This window comes from Callithrix jacchus, chromosome 13 (genome assembly GCF_049354715.1).
Source record: "Callithrix jacchus isolate 240 chromosome 13, calJac240_pri, whole genome shotgun sequence".
In the NCBI taxonomy this organism is placed as follows: domain Eukaryota; kingdom Metazoa; phylum Chordata; class Mammalia; order Primates; family Cebidae; genus Callithrix; species Callithrix jacchus.
Window position 1 is genome coordinate 91,041,833 of NC_133514.1, and position 20,940 is coordinate 91,062,772.

A 20,940-nucleotide genomic window follows, 5' to 3' on the forward strand; every position below is an offset into this window, starting at 1 on the left:
GGTGTGGAAAGAAATGAAGGCTGAACTAGTAAAAAAGAGCTCTTAAGGGCTTTGAAAGCCAAGCTAAGGAAAAGTTCCTCTGCTTGAAGAGGAAGGATCCCCAAAAATCAGCAGATTAAATATTCACTGAATGTTTGACCCTCTCAACACTTAACAAACACAAAAACTTATTAGAAAATGTAAAAAACCAAAAGGAATTCATGAAATACTACTTTTTAGTCTTTGCGTTAGAAGTAAATGTGTTTCTCTTTTAATCAAACTTTTCAAATTTGACATCAACTTGTAATAATAGTAATGTTTAAAATTATTTTCTTTTTATTATTTAACAAATATGTGTTTAGACCCTCCTATGTAAAAGAGATTACTTCAATCTCTGAGACTACAAAATATTTCATAGTGCCTGGTTCCTCACTTCAAGGCATTAAGTGTTAAATCACATAAGGGGTACATGAAGAAATCAGTAATATTTTATATATTATACATATTTAATAAATTTCTCATTCAGAAGAAGAGGCAACACCAAAGAATTCAAAGTGTATCAACATTAGTGTCCCTCATTGGCACAATTATAATTAATTAAATTTTTTAAAAGACCCCTACACCAAGGGGCCTTCAACTAAGAAGGCTTTTAATTATTTTTGCTTGGTAAATCTTTTATCCTCTGGTCCAATTCAGGGAACAACACTAGAAGTATATATTTTTAAAAGCATTTATTAAACATTACAAGCAAAGTAGGGTCCTATGGGCTATGAAGAATATAAAGAAATGGTGGGTATGGTTCCTTCCCTCAGTGAACTTCCAGTTCTACTGGAAGTGGCAAAGAGGAGGTTGGGGGAGTGTTTATTGTCTTCTCTCATTGTGCAAGCTTCTTTTTATTTTGAGACAGAGTCTTACTCTGTTACCCAGGCTGTAGTGCAATGGCGCAATCTCGGCTCACTGCAACCTCCGCCTTCTGAGTTCAAGCAATTCTCCTGCCTCAGCCTCCTCAGTAGCTGGGACTACAGGTGTATACCACCATGCCTGGCTAATTTTTTGTATTTTTAGTAGAGACGGGTTTTCACCATGTTAGCCAGGATGGTCTGGACCTCCTGTCCTCGTGATCTGCCAGCCTCTCAAAGTGCTGGGATTATAGGCATGAGCCACTGCACCCGGCCTCAAGGTTCTTAAAGCTCACTTTATCTCATTTGAATTTCCAATAACCCCATTAAGAAGGTATTTTTCTCATAAATAACAGAAGTCCCCATAGAGGTAAAATAACCGAAGATCAACAAGCCACAGTGGACATTTTCAATTGACATGAAACCCAGGAAAGATACACCAACTGTGGTCATATAGGCAACCGCCCAGTTCAGCTGAGTGAAAATGGGGTTGAATTCTCTTAGAGCTGGCCTCCAGGGGCCTTTCTTGCATCTCTGCTCTTTGGTTCTAAGGAAAGTGACGAAAAGCCCTTTTGAGACCTGGGGGTGGGAGTGGGGCTGGGGCTGGCACTGTCTGGAGGCATCTTCACTCACATGTCTGGTGGGTGATGCTGGCTGCTGGCCAGCACACCTAAACATGGTCTTTTGAGTTTTTGGTAAAGGGGAATGGATATAGAGAAATAGGAAAGACCAGTGAAGGGAGATAGGCATTTAAGAGAAGATTTTAATCAGATGGAACATAGAATATTTTTATAGATTGAAGAGAATAATCCAGTAGAAAGGGGGAAATGATAGTACAGGAAAGAGAACAGATAACAGTGAGAATGGCACTCTAGAGTTGGTAAAAGGAGATGGGACCCGGTGCACTGGGAAGGTTTAGCCTAAGACAGAAGCTTTGATGGTTCGCCTATTGCACGTATCCTCGATGAGGACAAAAGTTTGTTCCTACTCTTTTTATATCAAAGCACAGATGTGCATGCAGTACGTAATCTCATGGCACAGGCAATTAGGAAAATGGTATCTCAAAAGACTGTATAATGGGCAATAATGAAAAGAAAAGGTTGAGACACACTGATCTAGGGTAACTCAAGTGAAGGCAGAGAGCATGAGTAGATATCAGTGTTCCGATGTTCAGTGTTTAGATGTTGGAAACGTGAAAGTTCTCTTCTGATAGCATCTATTTCCCAGTGAAATAAGGAGCAAGAACAACCAAAAACAAGAAGGAGAAAGGGAGTTTTGTAGGTTTGACAAGAGATGAAAAAGTTTGAAATTGATGTCTCAGACGGTCAGGGAGGGAATTGACTAAAGACTCACTTGATGTTCATGGACTCGTTAAGGTGAGATCAGTCATCATGTTTGTGTGCTTTTCTCTAACTGCTTTCAGATGCTCAGATTAGGCAGTGGTTGGGTTTCACCAGGGTTTGGATTTTACTAGGGGAGTACAATGGCTGGGGATATAAGCAAGGGCATCTCCAACAGAGTGGCTATAATGGTCCTCAATTCCTGACCCTCACTCTGCACTCCCTATAACAGCACATTGTTGGCTTCTCACAGCAAGTACCTGCAGCTCTCTGTGGGAAGGCTTCTTGTTGACCTGCGTTAGAACGGTCCAGAAGTGCTAGGAAGCCCCTGGGAGTAACCTTTAGCTAACAATGGATGGGATACTACACTTTCCTTGCCCTTGAGGGGGGAATAATTCTAAGGACTATTCCACACACCTGCTTAATAAATTCCCTGTATTCACTCCCTCCTCTTCCCTGTGTGACTTTCCTACTTCCCTCCAATGCTTCCTGGGATCACTTCCTAAATAAATGACTTGCACTCAAATCTTTGTCTCAGGGTCAGCTTCTGAGAGAACCAAACTAGGACACTGATGAACCATAGTTTCAAGCCAGGTGAGAAGAGAATTAAGTACATGATGGTTGGAGTGGGGATGGAAAAAAGATAGGATTGATAGACGGTGAAAAACAATGGGATCAGTGGATTCAAGAACCCAACGAGGTCAATGAATGTCCGAGTTAGGATACTGGCAATGGTGATTAAAGAGTAGGACACTTGAAATTGGGAACCTGCAGTTGTTGTTGAAGACAATGTTTAGGGTATGACCATGGAATTGTGTGACTTGGTGAGGTGGAGGGTAAGATCACTGCAGGTGAGGAATCAAGAAACTGAGAGGCAAAGGTAAAACCATCTATTGCAGAGGTTAGTTTTAGTCAGTTCCTTTCTACCTCTCCCATCAAGTTATCATGAAGATTGAATGATATAATTCACATAAGGGCATGAGTACAGAGCTAGGTATACAGTATGTGCCTAATAAATGTTAGTAGAGATTCAAAGATGGGCATGTGGTCCAAACCAAACCTTCCCAAGGATTGTGTAACTTGATCCACTGGAGAAGGGCTCTCTTTTCTCTTTGGCCGTGCAACACAAATGGAAGCAGAGACAAGATGGGGAGATTGTGGCAGTGTTCACTTCCCTGGAGCAAGTTGTCTCTACAGCCAGTAGACCCTTTGCCTACAATTATTCAGTTAGGCTTTAGAGTTAACAAAACTAAAAAGTGTAATGTTGTTATGCTTACATTAATTTGAGTTGAGTTCCGGTGATTGCCAACAACAACAAAAACAATTAAATGGCTAATAAGAGAATTCACCTCTTGCCTCAGGCTGGCCAAAGTGATCTAATACAGGGTTCATTCATGGAGATTCTTTAAAGCCCTCAAGAGGAGGGAGTGTTGTAAGGTTTCAAGAACATCTGATGAAGGCTCAAATCTGAGTTTGTCTCAACTCTGCCATGTGCTAACGAAGTGGGCATTGTGCCTTAGGGTTTCATTGAAGAATCTCTAAAATCAGCCTTGCTAACTTACGTTGCAGCTACGTTTTTGAAGGCACCATCTACTTCACCTCTCAGTATCCTCTCTATGATACACACAGGAGAAATTTATTTTGGAATTTGTTGCCAGAAGAACCTGACTTCTCTCAAAGAACTGGGAAGAGTTTTCTTTGTGAAAAAGAGAGCTCAGGAATCAATTGTGTTTATTCACTTTGGCCATATATAAGCTCAAAGGCAAATATACAGCTCAACATGTGGGACCTTATACTCTGCAATGTGAATATGGAATTTTTATGTTTTCCTCCTAATCTTAGGAATATGTTCTGATTTATATGTTTCTAAAACTCAATTTTAATATCATATTTGTATTTTACTATTTATTATAAATGCTATATAAAAATCCTTATTTATGGAATAAAGAAAATTTTAAATAAATAGGTACACATGAGCTGGACATGGTGGCACACATGCCTGTAGTCTCAGCTACTTGGGAGACTGAAATGAGAGCATCACTTGAGGCTGGCAGTCCGAGATCAGCCTGGGCAACATAGGCAGACCCTGTCTTTAAGAAATAAAATAAAAGATAAAGAAAAGAATAAGTACCCACACTAGCATTTAATCTGAGGAATATCCCTTCACCTTTTGTGTGATTTTTACTGTAAAATGATGCAGTTTAATTTTTACTGGAGATGGTAAATTCCTTTTACTATCAGGATACTCAGTATCCACTCTATGATACGCACAGAAGAAATTTATTTTGGAATTTGTTGCCAGAAGAACCTGACTTCTCTCAAAGAACTGGGTAGAGTTTTCTTTGTGAAAAGAGAGAACTCAGGAATCAATGTGTTTATTCACTTTGGCCATATGGGAAGAAAATTTTAAATAAATAGGTACACATGAGCTGGACATGTGTACCAGAAACATTCCTTTTACTAAAATATATAGCAGTAATAGACGATGATTTTAAAAAAGAAACTAAAGTAATACAACAATTCAACTGGACTCAATAACAAGATAAAAAGCTCCAGGACCCAGAAACAAAGTATAAACATCAAGAAGTAAATAGGGCTAAAACCATCGTGCTCTGGGCCTCTGGTCTTTAGGCAGTAGTCATGTCTAGGAGCTCAGTACTGTAGAATAACAGGATCAAGTGGACCCCACATGAGATTGGGTATTAAAGGCAGGAATATTTGCCTGACCATGAAAAGAAGCTGAAAAAGAAAACTCATGTTGATGCATATGTGAGCTTATATCTTTTATAAAAGCAGGAGGAAACACTAGGGTGGCAGAAGACAGAGACATAACTAGGAACTAAAACAAGCTGCCTCCTAGCCTAGTGACTAGATCTGAAGCATCAGTGCCTTATAAGGCAGGAATCCCCCATCACAAATGGAAGACTTGGTTCTGGACTGAGACACTGGCGTGAGGGTGGGGGAAATTAACTATAAGCTATCGTAAACCTACTAAATAGGGAAGAGAGATAGAAATGAATCTCCCTCTCAAAATGATCCTACAGACTGATCCTACAAATGATAAGGCATTTGAAGAAAGCTAAAAAGCCAAGAAAGACCAGAATAAAAATCAGTTATTAAAATATAATTTGCTTTATTAGATATATTTTAGGGGTTATTCTGAGAAAGACTAAAACATAACTATGCTTGGGATGCTAAAATCCATAAGAAAAACAAACAAACAAACAAGTAGCTAGGCACGGTGGCTTATGCCTGTAATCCCAGCACTTTGGGAAGCAAAGGCAGGCAGATCATGAGGTCAGGAATTCAAGATCAGTCTGACCAACATGGTGAAACCCCATCTCCACTAAAAATACAAAAATTAGCTGGGCATGGTGGCATGCACCTGTAATCTCAGCTACTCAGGAGGCTGAGGCAGGAAAATTGCTTGAACCCAGGAGGCAGAGGTTGCAGTGAGCTGAGATCACACCATTGCACTCCAGTCTGCACAATAGAAAAACAAAAACAAAAACAAGCAAGCTAACAGGCAGAAATAAGAACTATATAGATAAGACAAAAAATTTATTATAGATTTTGAAATAGAAATTTAGATTTTGAAATTAAAAATTTAGTAGGCCAGAAATGGGTACTGTTGATGAACAAATTAATGAACTGAATTACAGTGTTACAAAATGCACTCAGAATGCAGCACAAAATATATAAAACATTTTAAATAATGATTAAAAGACATGGATAATAAATTGAGAGACCATATAATACATCTAATAAGAGTACCAGAAGAAAAGAATAGAAGAAATAAGGAAGAAGTAATAATTGAAGAGGTGGTAGCTGAAAATTAGCCAGAATTAAGCAATGATATCGGTCCTTGGTTTGAAAGTGCGTTCCAAGTACCAAGCAGGAAGAATACAACTAAATCCCCACTTAAATTCTTCATGCAGTGAAACTGCATAAAGAACATAAAAATAAACAAAAATCTTTAATAATTAGTAAAGATTATCTACTATTAAAGATCTATTATTTAATAGATCATCTAACATTGAATGATAGACTAATAATAGGCTTCTAATTGGAAAAACTTAAGGCCAAAAGACAATGGAATAATATCTTCAGCATGCAAAGAAATATATTTGGCAAGCTAGAATTTTATACCCAGCTAAACTTCCATTCAACAGACAGCAAAATATAGGCACATACACATAACTTGAGAGAGTTTGCCACCCTCAAGCCTCACTAAAAGATAACCCTTAAAACTTTTAATCTGAAGAAATAAGAAAGGAAGAAGAAAAAGAATAAAATGAAAGAAAGATAAATGAAGACATGGAATCGAAGAAAATATGATGAGGACAGAATAAGAAAATATATTTCCATAAATTTAATTAATATTGACTGAAATAAAAATCAAAATAACTGATGATCCATGCTTATAAAAGGGAGAGTAAATTAATGTTCTGAATAAAAAGAAAAAGAATGGGAGCACAGTGTTCAATAGGTAAAATGTATTCAAGCTCACATCATTTTTAAAGAAGGAGGTGGTCTAATCACCTCTTTAAGACCCCACCTCTTAATACCATTGCATTGGAGATTAAATTTCAACAAGAATTTTGGAGGGACACCAGCATTCAAACTGTGGCACCACCTAATTAATAAATTAGTGTAAAAATTACTGGAAAAATATGGAAGCTCAGTCATTGCCCTATCAGAGTTTACATTTAGCAAAGAAGAACAACAGAATCAAGACATTTTTTCAAAGGAGAAAGAAAATGTAAAATAGGCTTACCAAACTGCTACTATGGCATAGTGGACAATTAATATTTTGCCTGCTAGCACATCCCTTTCTTTAGGGAACTATGTCCTCCTTCTCTACAAACTGTTCTTCTTCTACTTATAAGAATCTCATAGGGACTACCATATTCTTAGAGGACCTCAACTGTACGGCCATAAGTGATTGGTCCAGGAATGGGCCTCTGACCTAACCTGTGCCCTTCAGAATTCTACCCAGGGCCATCATAAGCCCATATGGCACTTTTGTGTAAATTAGAAAGAAGTGGCCCTTCCTCAAGACACTTTATACACTGTGTTAGGAAACTATTGAATGTTTATGGGGCATATGGCACTCCTAGCTGTTTGAAGTAACTCCAACAGCAGGAATTTTGAATTTTAGACTGCCAACAATATGATAGGTAGTATCTCTCCAGTGGAGACAATAAAATTCAGGAGCTTAGGGCAGACGTCCACCCTGATACATGGAAAAGGCTGGTCTGCAGTGAGGCAGGATGAAGTCAATGTATGGGAAGAAGCCAAAATGCAGAACAGAGGGAGATAGTTCCAGTTATATTTGGGGTCATAATTCCAATTGTTCCTGAAGACTCAAGTGTATCCCTTTCTCTCCCATTGTTTGGATGTTCAACTCTTTCTTTTTTTCCACAAGCCAAAACATTCCTCTTTTGGCTTATGAAAGATCAGATAGAATTTTGTTATTTGCAAATAATGCAGCTGTGAATTTAATTTCACTAATTTCCACATCCCTCAATTTTATAGGCAAATAAAGGAGGGCACATTAGCTGTACTCTCTACTTGATCAAGTATGATTTTTACACAAAGGGAAACAGCTCTGTGTCTGTCTATTCCAACCGAGTATGTCATTTCTCAGTCTATATCCATGCTTAAAAAGAAAATTACATGTTGGCTGCCTGCTTTAATTGTTTGTAATCACTGAAATTTGTAGTCCTATCCTGTGGTGTGTTCTGAGACCTCTCACGGGGCATTATTTCACTGTGTTTTGTTGGCAGGAGTGTAGCAATTAGAAAATTAGGAAATCTATAAAATCCAGAGGGATATCAATTTTGGCATTTCTTTCCTTTAGTCAATGTTGTTGTTAGAAATACATAGGGCACTGGAAAAAAATTAAATGGAACCATGGGCTCTACCAAAGACATACGAGAATCACTCACTGTCCCCATTGATGAATCCCACTATAGGAAGTGAAACCAATGAGTCTTTTCTTGGAGGGAGAAGGGAGGAGTTCCTCTTGCCCTCTAAGCTTGCTTAGAGGCCAGTATCTTTAGAAAGTCCTCTTCTTCCCAAGTGCATATGACTCTAATTTGTAGTCACAGCCAAATATGCAGAACAGGAAGAAGATTAAACCTTATGTGTGTATGTGCACACACATACCTGATCACAAGCAACTATAAAGTCATATGACTAATTTTAAAACAAATATAGCAGAACTGAGGCCATCTTTTTCTGCAACATGCTTTAAAAGTGTGTTTGCTCTTTGGAAATAGGAAGGAGTCATCTGGAGCCACATTACCTGGCAAATCAGGTAATCAAGCTGCAGTAATTAGGGGTCCAATAAAAAAGTATTAGTGAGCTATAAGACTGGTTTTCTACATGGCTCAAAACCTGTTGCCAAAAATAATTTTCAAAGGAAACCAGAAAAGAACGTCCAGCAATGGAAGCATCCTTAGAACAATTCAGTAACCTTCTAAAGAGATTACACAGGAGGGGAAGCACTCATTTGGAAAGAAGAGGTTGTACATATGCTTGCCATTCAAAGATGGTTAAGTGATGAAAAGCACAAACAAGTGCATCTGCATGAGATACAGTGATATAAATACTTATGTTTCTAGAATATTCATCAAACGATTCCAGGAAAATTGGCAGTTTAGAAATAATCAAGTTAGATATTCTCCTTACGGTATATCCTAGAATAGATTCCCAACATATTAAAGAGAATAAATAAAATCATAAAAATTTTAGTGACTGAAAAATGTCACAGAAAATAGAGTCTGGAGACAAGTTTTCTAAGCATCAAATTATGAAAGAAATGGAAATTCTATAAGACCAAAAACATTGTATAGAAAAAGCTGTACACCAAGGCAAAGAGTTAATAGCCTTACTATATACAGAGCTGTTATAAAGTAATAAAATATTTTATATTTATATAACATGAGATGTTTAAAAAATGTTTAATCGTTCGGGGCGACGGACTTTCCATCCCAGAACCATGGCCCAATTTATCCGTAACCTTGTGGAGAAGACCCCGGCGCTGGTGAACGCTGCTGTGACTTATTCGAAGCCTCAGTTGGCCACATTTTGGTACCACGCCAAGGTTAAGCTGATTCCTCCCACCCCTGCTGAGATCCCTAGAGCTATTCAGAGCCTGAAAGAAATAGTCAATAGTGCTCAGACTGGTAGCTTCAAACAACTCACAGTTAAGGAAGCTGTGCTGAATGGTTTGGTGGCCACTGAGGTGTTGATGTGGTTTTATGTCGGAGAGATCATAGGCAAGCGTGGCATCATTGGCTATGATGTTTGAAGACCAGTCTTTTTAACATCTGATTAAATTTGATTTATTATTTGAGTGTTGTTGGACCACGTGTGATCAGACTGCTATCTGAATAAAATAAGATGTGTTAAAAAAAAAAAAAAAAAAGTTTAATCTTACTAGTCACTACCAAAACATTGCAATTTAAAGATGTCATAGCTGGAGTAATATTTCTAAATATATTAATGTGCTTTATTCCCCTCTTAATGGTTCTGTGCATTTGACCTTACCCTAATCAGCCTACAGAATTCATCTGTGTTGGGCAAAGGGGAAGTAGAGAAATTAGGGGTGGGAGAATGTCAGGTGGGGCAAATAGAAGTCTTACTGTAACAAAAAGTAAGAGTTAATAATATCCAAAATTGGGTTTTATAGCATGGAAAGACAGACTTTATCAGAAGAAACAGGATTTCTAAATATCTGTAGTCTCTTTCACTGTGGAAGAAAGTTTCAGTCTGACTATAACCGTTAAACCATGACATCTGCTAACCTTATAGTCTAGGATGGAGAAGGGACAAGGAGGATATTATACAGACAAAAATAGATATGTAACATTAATATGTAACTATTGATATATTTATATAAACATATTTACATAAATATATCATAGATTTTATAATAAATAAGTATATTTACATAAATATATTTAATATATATTTATATAATATATACATATATTTATATAAACACATGTTAACATATTTGATATAAATATATAAATTTGTATTATGTATGTATATATTATATATTTATACATATAAGTATAGATGTAAATATACTTATATACATATATTTATATAAATATAATACATATAATATCCTCTGCATATGCTTATATATATACTGTATATCCTATATATACTGTATGTACTGTATCTACTGTATATATCCTCTGTATATACTTATATATAGAGAGAGAATATTATACAGAGACAAATATATATAATATATAATCGATTTGTTGTGGTATATATTTATATATATACAGAAACAGCAGAACATCTAAAGACAGACCTTCCCTGCTCAGGTGAAAGAACCAAGGAGATAGAGTGATATAGTGCAAGAAGGTCAGGTGCTGATCCCTTTTATTTTCCTCTCCACATATGCTGGGCAGGCACTTACACATCTAGATAAATTTGGGGAAGTGCAAGGACATTGGGGCTAGCAGCTCATTTCCCTGGACACAATGCAGGAGAAACCCTACCTGTGGCTACTTTGAGCACAGAGGAAGCTGAGACAGGTTTGACAGGAGATAGGCAGTTAGATAGACCATGTGCTCCTGGCTCTCCATGGTCTGCTCACAGATAGCAAAGGATCCACGTGGAGCCAAATTCCCTGGTAGTACAGAGAGGGTCAGGGGACCAGCAAAAACAAGTGGGACTCAAAGACCCCAGCAACATGTGCTAGCACAGAATCCCAAGGGGCCAGTTCAGGGTAGATACTCTTCAGCAGTTATAGGTTCAGATATAGTCCCTGGGCAGCTGACACCTTATGGGGGATTGGTCTCTGAGAAGTAACAATTTATAAATTGAAAGTAGCCTGTTTTAACCAGAGGAAGGGGAAATACTATTCACTGGGAAGCCCTAGGGCTCCTTACTATCCAGTGAGGAGGTACTCATGGGGAATATCAGAAATACATTGATGATATATTAACATTGAATATTGACTAGCAGTTCAATATTAATCCAAAATGAAACCACATTTTAAAATACAGCCAAGTGTGACTTCAGTGATTTGCAACTTTGCTAACACAGTACTTTATTCTTTCTTCGTTTCACTCTTTCATGAGTTCTATTTTTTCTATATAGATTTGTTTTCCAAATGTCTATAAAAGGAATCTAAAACAAAATTACCCTTTTATAAAAACATGTATCACCTCTGAAATAAAAAATATGTTTGTAGCTGAGTGAGGTGGCTTATACCTGTAATCTCAGCATTTTGGAAAGCCAGGGTGGGAGAATTGCTTGAGCTCAGGAGTTTGAGACGAGCCTAGCAACACAGCAAGACCTCACCTCTACTAAAAAATTATAAAAATAATAAAAGATAAATAAGCCAGGCATGGTGGTGCTCACCTGTAGTCCCAGCTACTCAGAAGCTGAGAAGGGAGGATCACTTGAGCCCAGGAGGTTAAGGCTGCCGTGAGCTGTGATCACCACTGCACTCCAGCCTGGGTGACAGAGCAAGACCCTGTCTCTAAATAAATATATAAATAAATAATAAAAATATGTTTGTATATCAAACTAGATCAGAAGAGACTCTAGGGTAGTGTTTCAGTTAAAGTTATTTTCTGTGAAGTTAAGTGTACAATAAAAATTCAAAGATTAACAAAGCTGGGCCTCCTTAATGTTGTCACTTAACCATATGAGTATATTTCATCTTTTTTTAAGATGAAAACAAGCCATCTCCTGCACTGATTTTCAATTATCTGTACTCTGGAAGTCCAACACACCCTTGCCTAATTAAGCATATGCTTCCTGGGATTAGCGCAGGAGAGATTTACCGCCTAACGCAGCTCTCCCGGCTCCCAGCGCCATCTGTGCATTGAGCTGTGCCCAGAGTGATTTGGTGATTCACTGGAACCTGGCGAAGAGTCTGGCCAGACTCTGTCAGAAAACAGGATATGGTAATTCTCTCGAGGCTTAGCCCCACTCTACTGTGGTTTCCTTGATACACTCTGATTCCTTAAGACCACCCTTTGGTTTTCATTGCTCTGCAGTGGTGTTTCCACACCCACACCCTGGTTCAGACAGAATGAAATAGACAATGCATTTGTGAGCTCATTACTTCTCCAAGAGGCCCAGAGAACAGAGTCTGTTACCCAAGGTCACACTCTTAGCCAGTGGCAGAATGGGGACAGGACGCAGGCGCCCAGCTGTTCATCCAGGAAGACTAGAGCACTTGAGGAAAATGTCCACAGCCCAAAGAAATAACTTATTAACATGAACAGTCATGAACCCCCCTTTCACTTTTATAATCCACTTGTGGGTGGCTCAAGTTCAAACTGATCTAGTTCCACATGGAATTCACTGCAAATGATTTCTAAATGTGGGCAGGATTGAATTGTATTTAAATACAGACTTTCTTCTTCCTGGGCCCCCCAAAGGCCTCCCTTTCCAGAGCCTCCCTAACCTTCCCCCATGCCTGCCAGTAACTGTGGTTTCTTGGTAAGGCAGCTAAGGTTCATTATTATTATTTATACAAACACAATGTACAGAAGTAGAAAAGTACAAAAAAAAGTAACCAGTGGAAAATAATTCTTTTTCTTACCTTCAGCCATTCAGCGACCAAAGCACTGGTATCAGATTTTTTATATTCTCCTGGAGTTATTCCATGAATATACAAGTATACAAATTTATATAAATTGAGAAAGGTATGCTCTTGCTCTTTCTCTGTTTTTTTTGTTTGTTTGTTTTTAGACAGAGTCTCATTCTGTTACCCAGGATGGAGTGCAGTGGCATGATCTTGGCTCACTGCAACCTCTGCCTCCTGAGTTCAAGTGACTCTTGTGCCTCAGCCTCCCGAGTAGCTGGGACTATAGGCATCGCCACCACACCCAGCTAATTTTTTTGTATTTTTAGTAGAAAGGGGTTTCACTATGTTGGCCAAGATGGTCTCAAACTCCTGACCTCAAGTAATCCACCCACCTCTGCCTCCCAAAGTGCTAAGATTACCAGCATGAGCCACTGCACCCAGCCAGAGGTATGTGCTTTACGCTGTTACCCTTGCTTCATCTTCCTTTAACATCTCTTGACTATTGTTCCACATTAGCATGCATGAACAAGACAGCTACGTATTTCTGATGCCAGATATACCTAGTGCTTTAAGATCTGCCACCAAAGCCATGGTATTCTGTGTCCATTTACATTCAACAAAAACTGTCATTTCTATTCCTTTCAAAGTTATGGCTGGGAGGATTTTAACAACTAATGATCGGGAGGTAAGTAAGCACACCAAATACGTAAATACTGGATACTGTCCCTGTATCAGCCCCGTCAATTGCCATATATCAGACCATAGAACCTGGCAACTCAGTGTTGGAAGAGACCTTAGAATCATGTTGTCTGATTTCTTGCTCAGGAAAAGAATCCCTTTCACATTCTTCCTGACAGTGTCACCTAACCTGTGCTTCAGCTAAGCTCCACAGACATCCCTCTTCCTCTAAAAAGAAGCCATTTAAAGTCAGGACCATCATAAAGACAGGACCTTTAAAGTCCAGTCTTATATATATATATTTAATTTACTTCTTTTTTAGAGATAGGACCTCATTGTGTTGCTCAGGCTGGTGCAGAGTAGTCATTCACAAGCAAACTCATAGCTCATTGCAGCCTCGAATTCCTGGACTCAAGCTATCCTCCTGCCTCAGCCTCCCAAGTAGCTGGGACTACAGGCATGTGTATTAAAATTTGATTTCCTAGTAGCCCTTTGAGGAGACTGATGGCTTCGGCTATGGTACCTCAAGCGTTGTCTCCAGGGCATTCTGCTGCTCTACCAGCATCCAAGTGTCCACATCCCCACTGCCCTGGGCAGCCCCCTTGCTGCCACACGGTGTGAAAGAGAAGCACTCAGACCTGGCCACAGCCACCCAGCTGGGGCCTGACCAACACAGGGCAATAGGCACACAGTCAGGCATAGGGACTAAAGGGTGGGGCTTGTGCCTTGCTTACATTTTCCAAATATTTCCTGACATTCCTGAGAAAACCCAGGACAAGTGTTATCCTATGAGTTTAGTGGCTGTATTTTCTGAGACAAAAACTGCATCTGCTAACCACAAGCCAAATTGTTGCCTGCTATGCAGCGAAGGCCATCCCATGCCACCCTGTGCAGAAAGGAGCAGGCCTGAGCACCGGCAGGCTGATACATCAGCCCAGCGGCCCCCTGTGGCTCTTGGAAGTTCATGGGTAGCCTGTGAAAAGACTGCTTGGCCACCATTAGGAGTTGTGCTGATTCTGTGATTTGAAGTTATGATATCAATTTGGTAAGAACTAAAATGATTATCCACATTTGTCTTGGGCTCATAGGGCTTTCAGTGGTGTGCCCTCCACCCTGACATGAGGATGAAGCTGGATAATTATCACCCTTTGGCAGTAAAAATGATGCTAATCATTGCACAGCTGGTGAGAATAACCAGGTACAGAGTCTCTCCACCTAGCTATAGGTGGCTTGTAAATTACTTGCTGAGAAGACAACAGACACACCTACATCATACCTGTCAAGGTAACCAGTGGATATCCTTAGGCTTGGATCATAGCATGAAGAAAGTCATCACCTCAGCAGTTCTAAGGGGCACTGTGTGATTGAGGAAAGACTTGGGTCATCCCTGTAATCCCAGCACTTCGGGAGGCTGAGGCGGGCGGATCATGAGGTCAAGCAATCAAGACCATTCTGGCCAACACGGTGAAACCCTGTCTCTACTAAAAATACAAAAATCAGCTGTGTGTGACAGCACGGCACCTGTAGTCCCAGCTACTCAGGGGGCTGAGGCAGGAGAATCTCTTGAACCTGGGAGATGGAGGTTGCAGTGAGAGGAGATCGTGCCAGCCACTGCACTCCAGCCTGCGGGACAGCGCAAGACTCCGTCTCAAAAAAAAAAAAAAAAGAAGAAGAAGAAGAAGAAGAAAGAAAGACTTGGGGCTCAGCATTGAGAGATGTGCACGCAGTCCAGACAGAGAGAGGCAGAAGGGGATTCATCTGTACTACCCTACCACTTCTGAGAAAGCACATGCATCCAAACAGGAGTGCTTCTATTCCAGTTCTGGGCTCATTCAGCAACCTTCTGACAATGGATTTGTTTTCCCAGTTACCTGGAAACCAAGTACAGGTATCTGTGAAAAACAGGCATAATTCTGAGCATGCTGATCCTAGGAAGGGCATATTTCCCAGGAAGTTAGTTAGTAGTCACATGGCTTTCGAGGTCCAACTTTATTAATCAGGAAAGTGAGAGCCTGTTACTGAACATCTGGTCAATTAAGGATAAATGGAAATAAACTGAGTTACTGTGACATCTCCAAGAATATGACAGGCTGGGAAACCCTGCCTAGGTGCGGGCTAGTACTGTCTTTAAAGGCAACACTGAGTCCTGCTTTTTGGGACTTATTCCTAGGCTCCTCAATAACTTTTTGGCACCTGACTCTCATTCTTCCTGCCCTCATCCCAGTTCCTTTCAACACTCATGTCAATTACCTGACGCTGCATTTATTTCTGCCTCCTTGACTACACGGACCTCTTCTCTACTCCATACCAGTTACACTGCCAGTCTCACCATCTCACTCATGGCTGGGATTGCAGCTCTGCTCTGGTGAGCTTGTCCTTAGAACACCCTTTCTGCCTTCTCACCCACTCTACAACCTTCAACAAACACCCTCTTTGGGTGCAGACTGTATTTCATCAGCTCCTGTGATACTATACATGAACTTTTCTGGCTCCCTTCTTACTTATCTGATCACTCCTTTTCTTCTCTTGTTTGTTTTCTAACCTACTGTATCAGTCAGGAATTACATTTAGCTTCATATGATAGTAACCCTACTATAGTGGCTTAACAAAATAAAGATTGTTTTTTGAGAGAGTTTCGCTCTTGTTGCCCAGGCTGTAGTGCAATGGTGTGATCTTGGCTCACTGCAATCTTCACCTCCTGGGTTCAAGCAATTCTCCTGCCTCAGTCTCCCAAGCTGGGATTATGGGTGCCCACCACCATGCCAGGCTAAGTTTTTGTATTTTTAGTAGAGACGGGGTTTTACCATGTTGGCCAGGCTGGTTGTGAACTCCTGACCTCAGGTGATCCACATGCCTTGGATTCCCAAAGTGCTGGGATTATAGGCATGAGCCACCACACCTGGCCAGATTTTTTTTTTTTTTTTTTGAGACATAGGCTTGTGCCTTGCTTGCCTTTTCCAAATAGTTCCTGACTTTCCTGAGAAAGTCTCTGTCACCTGGGCTGTAGAACAGTGGCAGAATCATGGCTCACTGCAGCCTCAAACTCCTGTGCTCAAGTGATCCTCCCACCTCAGCCTCACCAGCAGCTGAGACTATAGGCATGCATCACCACGAAAATTAACAGCAGTGATTATGATTATAATTGTGATTATTATTTTTTGTAGAGATGGAGTGTTGCCATGTTGTCCAGGCTGGTCTCAAACTCCTGGGCTCAAACTATCCCCCTGCTTTGGCCTCCCGAAGTGCTGGGATTGCAGGTGTAAGCCACTGCACCTGGCCTTGTTTTGCTTATTTCATATGAAGTGCATAGGTAGACAATCTCGGACTGGCACAATGGCTCTGCAATGTTGACAGTTTCCCAAGCAGCTTCTATCTTTCTGCTCGCTCATCCCTAGTAGGTGGCTTTTGTCTTCATGATTAGCTATGATTGCAAAATGGCTGTTCAACCTCTTGCCTCCTGTCCTCCATCCAGGCAGAATGAAGAAGGAAGCCACATGGAAGAAAGGCTGTCATTTACAAGAGAAAAGAAAAACCTTCCCAGAAATCCCCAACATGCTTCCACTTAGGTCTCATAACTAGAAATGATGTCCCATGCTTATCCCTACTGCAAAGGAGCTGGGAAATGTACTTTTGGAAGCAGGAACATTGCTGCTGAGGGTTAAGTTAGTAAAGAAAATCAGGTAGATACCAGATTGCCAACTAGCAGGGTCTGCGCACCTTCTACACATGTGATACTCTCCAAGGTTGAGGGAATCCTTAGCCTTTTGTTCTTTTCTATATATACTTTACGTGCATCTAACTCTAGAGGCTTCCCTATTTCTGTCATCCCAGCCTTGGAATCCTCCTCGATTTCTTCCTCTCCTAAGCTCCATACACTGTTCAAATACCAAGTCCAATTATTTATTGCATGGAAATAGCTCTTATGTTCAGCTATTTTTGGGGTGTGGCCACTGTCACTGCCCCCACTTAAAGGTCAAAGCCATACTCCTCAGAGGTAAAGGATGGACTCCAGTCCATGCCCTCAGTGTCTTCCCCATTCTACTCTTACCTATCACTACCATACTCCTATTTATCACCTACACTGTGACCTCGTCACTCCTCTGCTCATAACATTTTGTGTCTCTATGTCACCCACCAGACAATGTCACCCACCAGAAAATGTCACCTGGGCAGGACGGCATTTGAGACTGCCAGAATCTGGCTCTCATGTACTATTCTAGACTTCATCCCACAACTCTGCTATTGAGCACTCAAAACTAGCAGGTGAATTCACCAATGCATTCTGCATAGCTCTTGTGTTCTCCAGCCTTTGCATCTTAGCTCACGGTGATCATCTCTTCTGAGCTGCCCTCTGTCTCCTTTTATCTCTATTTTTGGGTCTACCTCAAATCCAACCTCCTCCATAAAACTTCTCCCAGCCAGTTTAGCCTACATGGCTTTCTGTTTTTGCTTGGGGGAGAGGGGTACAGTTTGATGATGTTGTAAAGAACACGAACTTTGGCTTCCGGGAGACCTGGGTTCAAATCTCAACTCTCCCGTTTATTTATCTGTGGGACCTTGGATCTGGTACTTAATCTCACTAAACTGAGTTTCTTATCCGTAATTTGAGTCGGAGAGTATTAGTGCCAATCTCAAAAGATGCTGTGAGGAGTGAATGCCCGACACATGCCAAGGGCTCAGTTATCTTCCTGTGGTTAATATCACACCAGACATTGTTGTTCACCCACCCAGATCTTACTTAATAGCCTAGCAGATTTTCAGAGAACTCCTTCTCCTACATGCAGCCACCTTCTTCTGAGAGAGCTGATTCAATCTCCCACTAGAGCTAGATTCTTTCTTTATTGATATATCATAGTTGTACATATTTGTGGGATATATGTGATATTTTGACACATGCATACAATGATCAAATCAAGGTAATTGGGATATCCAATGCCTCAAACGTTTATCTTTTCTCTGTGTTGGAAACATTACAATTCTTTTAGCTATTTTTAAATATACAATACATTAACAATAATTGCCCTATTGTACTATTGAATACTAGAACTCATTCCTTCTATCGAACTCTATTCTTGTACCCACTAAGCAACTTCTCTTCATTTTTCCCTCCCCTCTTCCCTCCCAAGTCTCTGATAACCACCATCCTACTCTCTGCCTTTGTAAGTAGCTCCCACAGGACATAGATGGTCTAGACCCTGCCTACTTTTCTGACCTCATGTTCTCCCACCAGAATATGATTCTGCAGCCATGCTTGGCTTTGCTGTTTCTCAAACAAGACAAGCTTCCTCCTGCTTTAGGACTTTTGCTTTTGTTATTTCCTCTGAGGGGAATATTCTTCTCCTGCCTTTTCTCTTCCTTGAAGTCTTAATTAAACATTACATCCTTGGAGAGGCTTTTCCTGAAACCCTATCTTAAGTAGCTTCCAAACTCATTGCATGCTCCACTCTTTTTTAAAACAGCTTTATTGAGATATTATTTGCATACCATACAATTAACCCACCCAAGTGTACAATTTAATAACTTTTAGTACATGTACAGAGTTGTGTATCTATCATCATAATCAATTTCAGAACATTTTCATAACCCCCGTTAGCAATTGCTCTCCATTTCCACCCAACCCCCCAGGCCTAGGTAACCACCAATCAACTTTCTGTCTGTATAGACTTGCCTATTACGCTTATTTCACTTAAGTGGAATCATACAATATATTCCCTTGAGACTGGCTTCTTTCCCTTAGCATGTTTTCAAGGTTCATTCATGTTGTAGCATGGAACAGAACTTCATTCTTTTTCACAGTTCAGTAATATTCCACTGTATGGATATACCACATTTTGTTTATTTATCCCTCCATTGGTTCATCAAACATTCATGTACAAATTTTGTGTGGGCATATGTTTTCATTTCTCTTAGGCCCTTTATTATTTATTTCTTCTAAAACAGGGGTTAGCAATCTTTTCCAGCAAAGAGCCAGATGAGTAAATATTCTAGGCTTTATAAGACAGTCACTAGAGAAATGACTTTATCACTGCAGTGAAAAAGCAGACACAGACAACATAAAACAGGTATGGCTGCATTCTGATTGCATTTTATTCATGGACATTAACATTCGAAAGGCCATATAATTTTCTTTTCTTAAGGTTTTTAAAATTTTTAAATTTTTGTGGGTACAAATGTTCACATCAGAAAATAATATTCATCTTTTGATTTTTAAACAACCATTTAAAAAATAAGAACCGTTAACTCACAAGGTGTTTTTGTCCATTTGTGCCTTCCTATAAAGAAGTACCCTAGATTGGGTAATTTACAAAGAAAGGAGGTTTAATTGGCTCACAGTTCTGCAGGCTTTACAGGAAACACAGCTCCAGGATCTGCTCCTGGTAAGAGCTTGAGGAAGCTTTTGATCATGGTGGAAGATGAGTGCAGGAGCAAGACAGAGAGGGGAGATGCCACACTCTTATAAACAAACAGATCTTGTGTGAACTTAGAGCAAGGACTCGCTCACTGTCATGAGGACAGCACCAAGATATTCATGAGGGATCCACCCCTATGATCCCAATGTTGAAGGTGAGGTCTCCCACCATGCCCCATTTCCAACATTGGAGATAACATTTCAACATGAGATTTGGAGGGGATACACATTTAAACGATATCACAAACCACACAAAAACAAGTGGCAGGCCAGGGTAGGCCCATGGGCCATATGTTGCCAATGCTTGCTCTATAATACAATATATTCATTTCCTTCAAAGCATTTATTACAAACTTTGTGTGGCTGTTTTTTAGTTATTTGCGCTGCATTTCCTCCCATGAGAATTCAAGTATCATCAGATAGTAGACAATCAACATTTGGTTGGATTAATACATGTACTCTAATTTGTCTCATTGATTCCCTATCAATAGATATTTGAGTTTTTTCCAATTTTACCAAGCTACACATGATGCTTCCAGGAATGAATCTGTCAATAGATATATATATTTTAAGTTTTAATAAATTTGACAAATTATTCTCCTAAAAATTGTATTAGCAAGCATATGAATGTGCCCACTTTCCCATACCCTATCCAACATTGAGCATTATCTAGTGGACAAACAAATAAACAAGGGTGAGATTTATATGTATCAGGTATTAGTGATGCTATGGACATTTTCTTAATTATTGGACCCTGATTTGTAAGAGCGCTCATGGATTTGTACATAAGGGAAATTACCTCCTTAGCTGTCAGATGTATTGCAAATGCAGTTTTGCAGTGTTTTTATATTTTGATTTGTGATTTATTGGCTTTTGACTTTTTTTAGGATGCCATTTTTTTCCATACAGAAAGTTTCCTTTTTTTCAGTTGTCAAATGTTTTCTTTATTGCTTCTAGCTTCCACATCATGCTTAGAAAGGTCTTTCTCATTCCAAGATTTTAAAGATGATTCATCCTTGTTTTCTTCTAGAAGTCTGAGGTTTTTCTTTCTGTCTTTCT

The 20,940-nt window shown here is 39.7% G+C and overlaps 1 pseudogene; it reads left to right on the forward strand.

The window, feature by feature from the left end:
- Nucleotides 1–9,192: 9,192 nt before the first annotated feature.
- On the forward strand, nt 9,193–9,653 carry LOC100397809 (ATP synthase, H+ transporting, mitochondrial Fo complex, subunit G pseudogene; annotated as a pseudogene).
- The last annotated feature ends 11,287 nt before the right edge of the window (nt 9,654–20,940 follow it).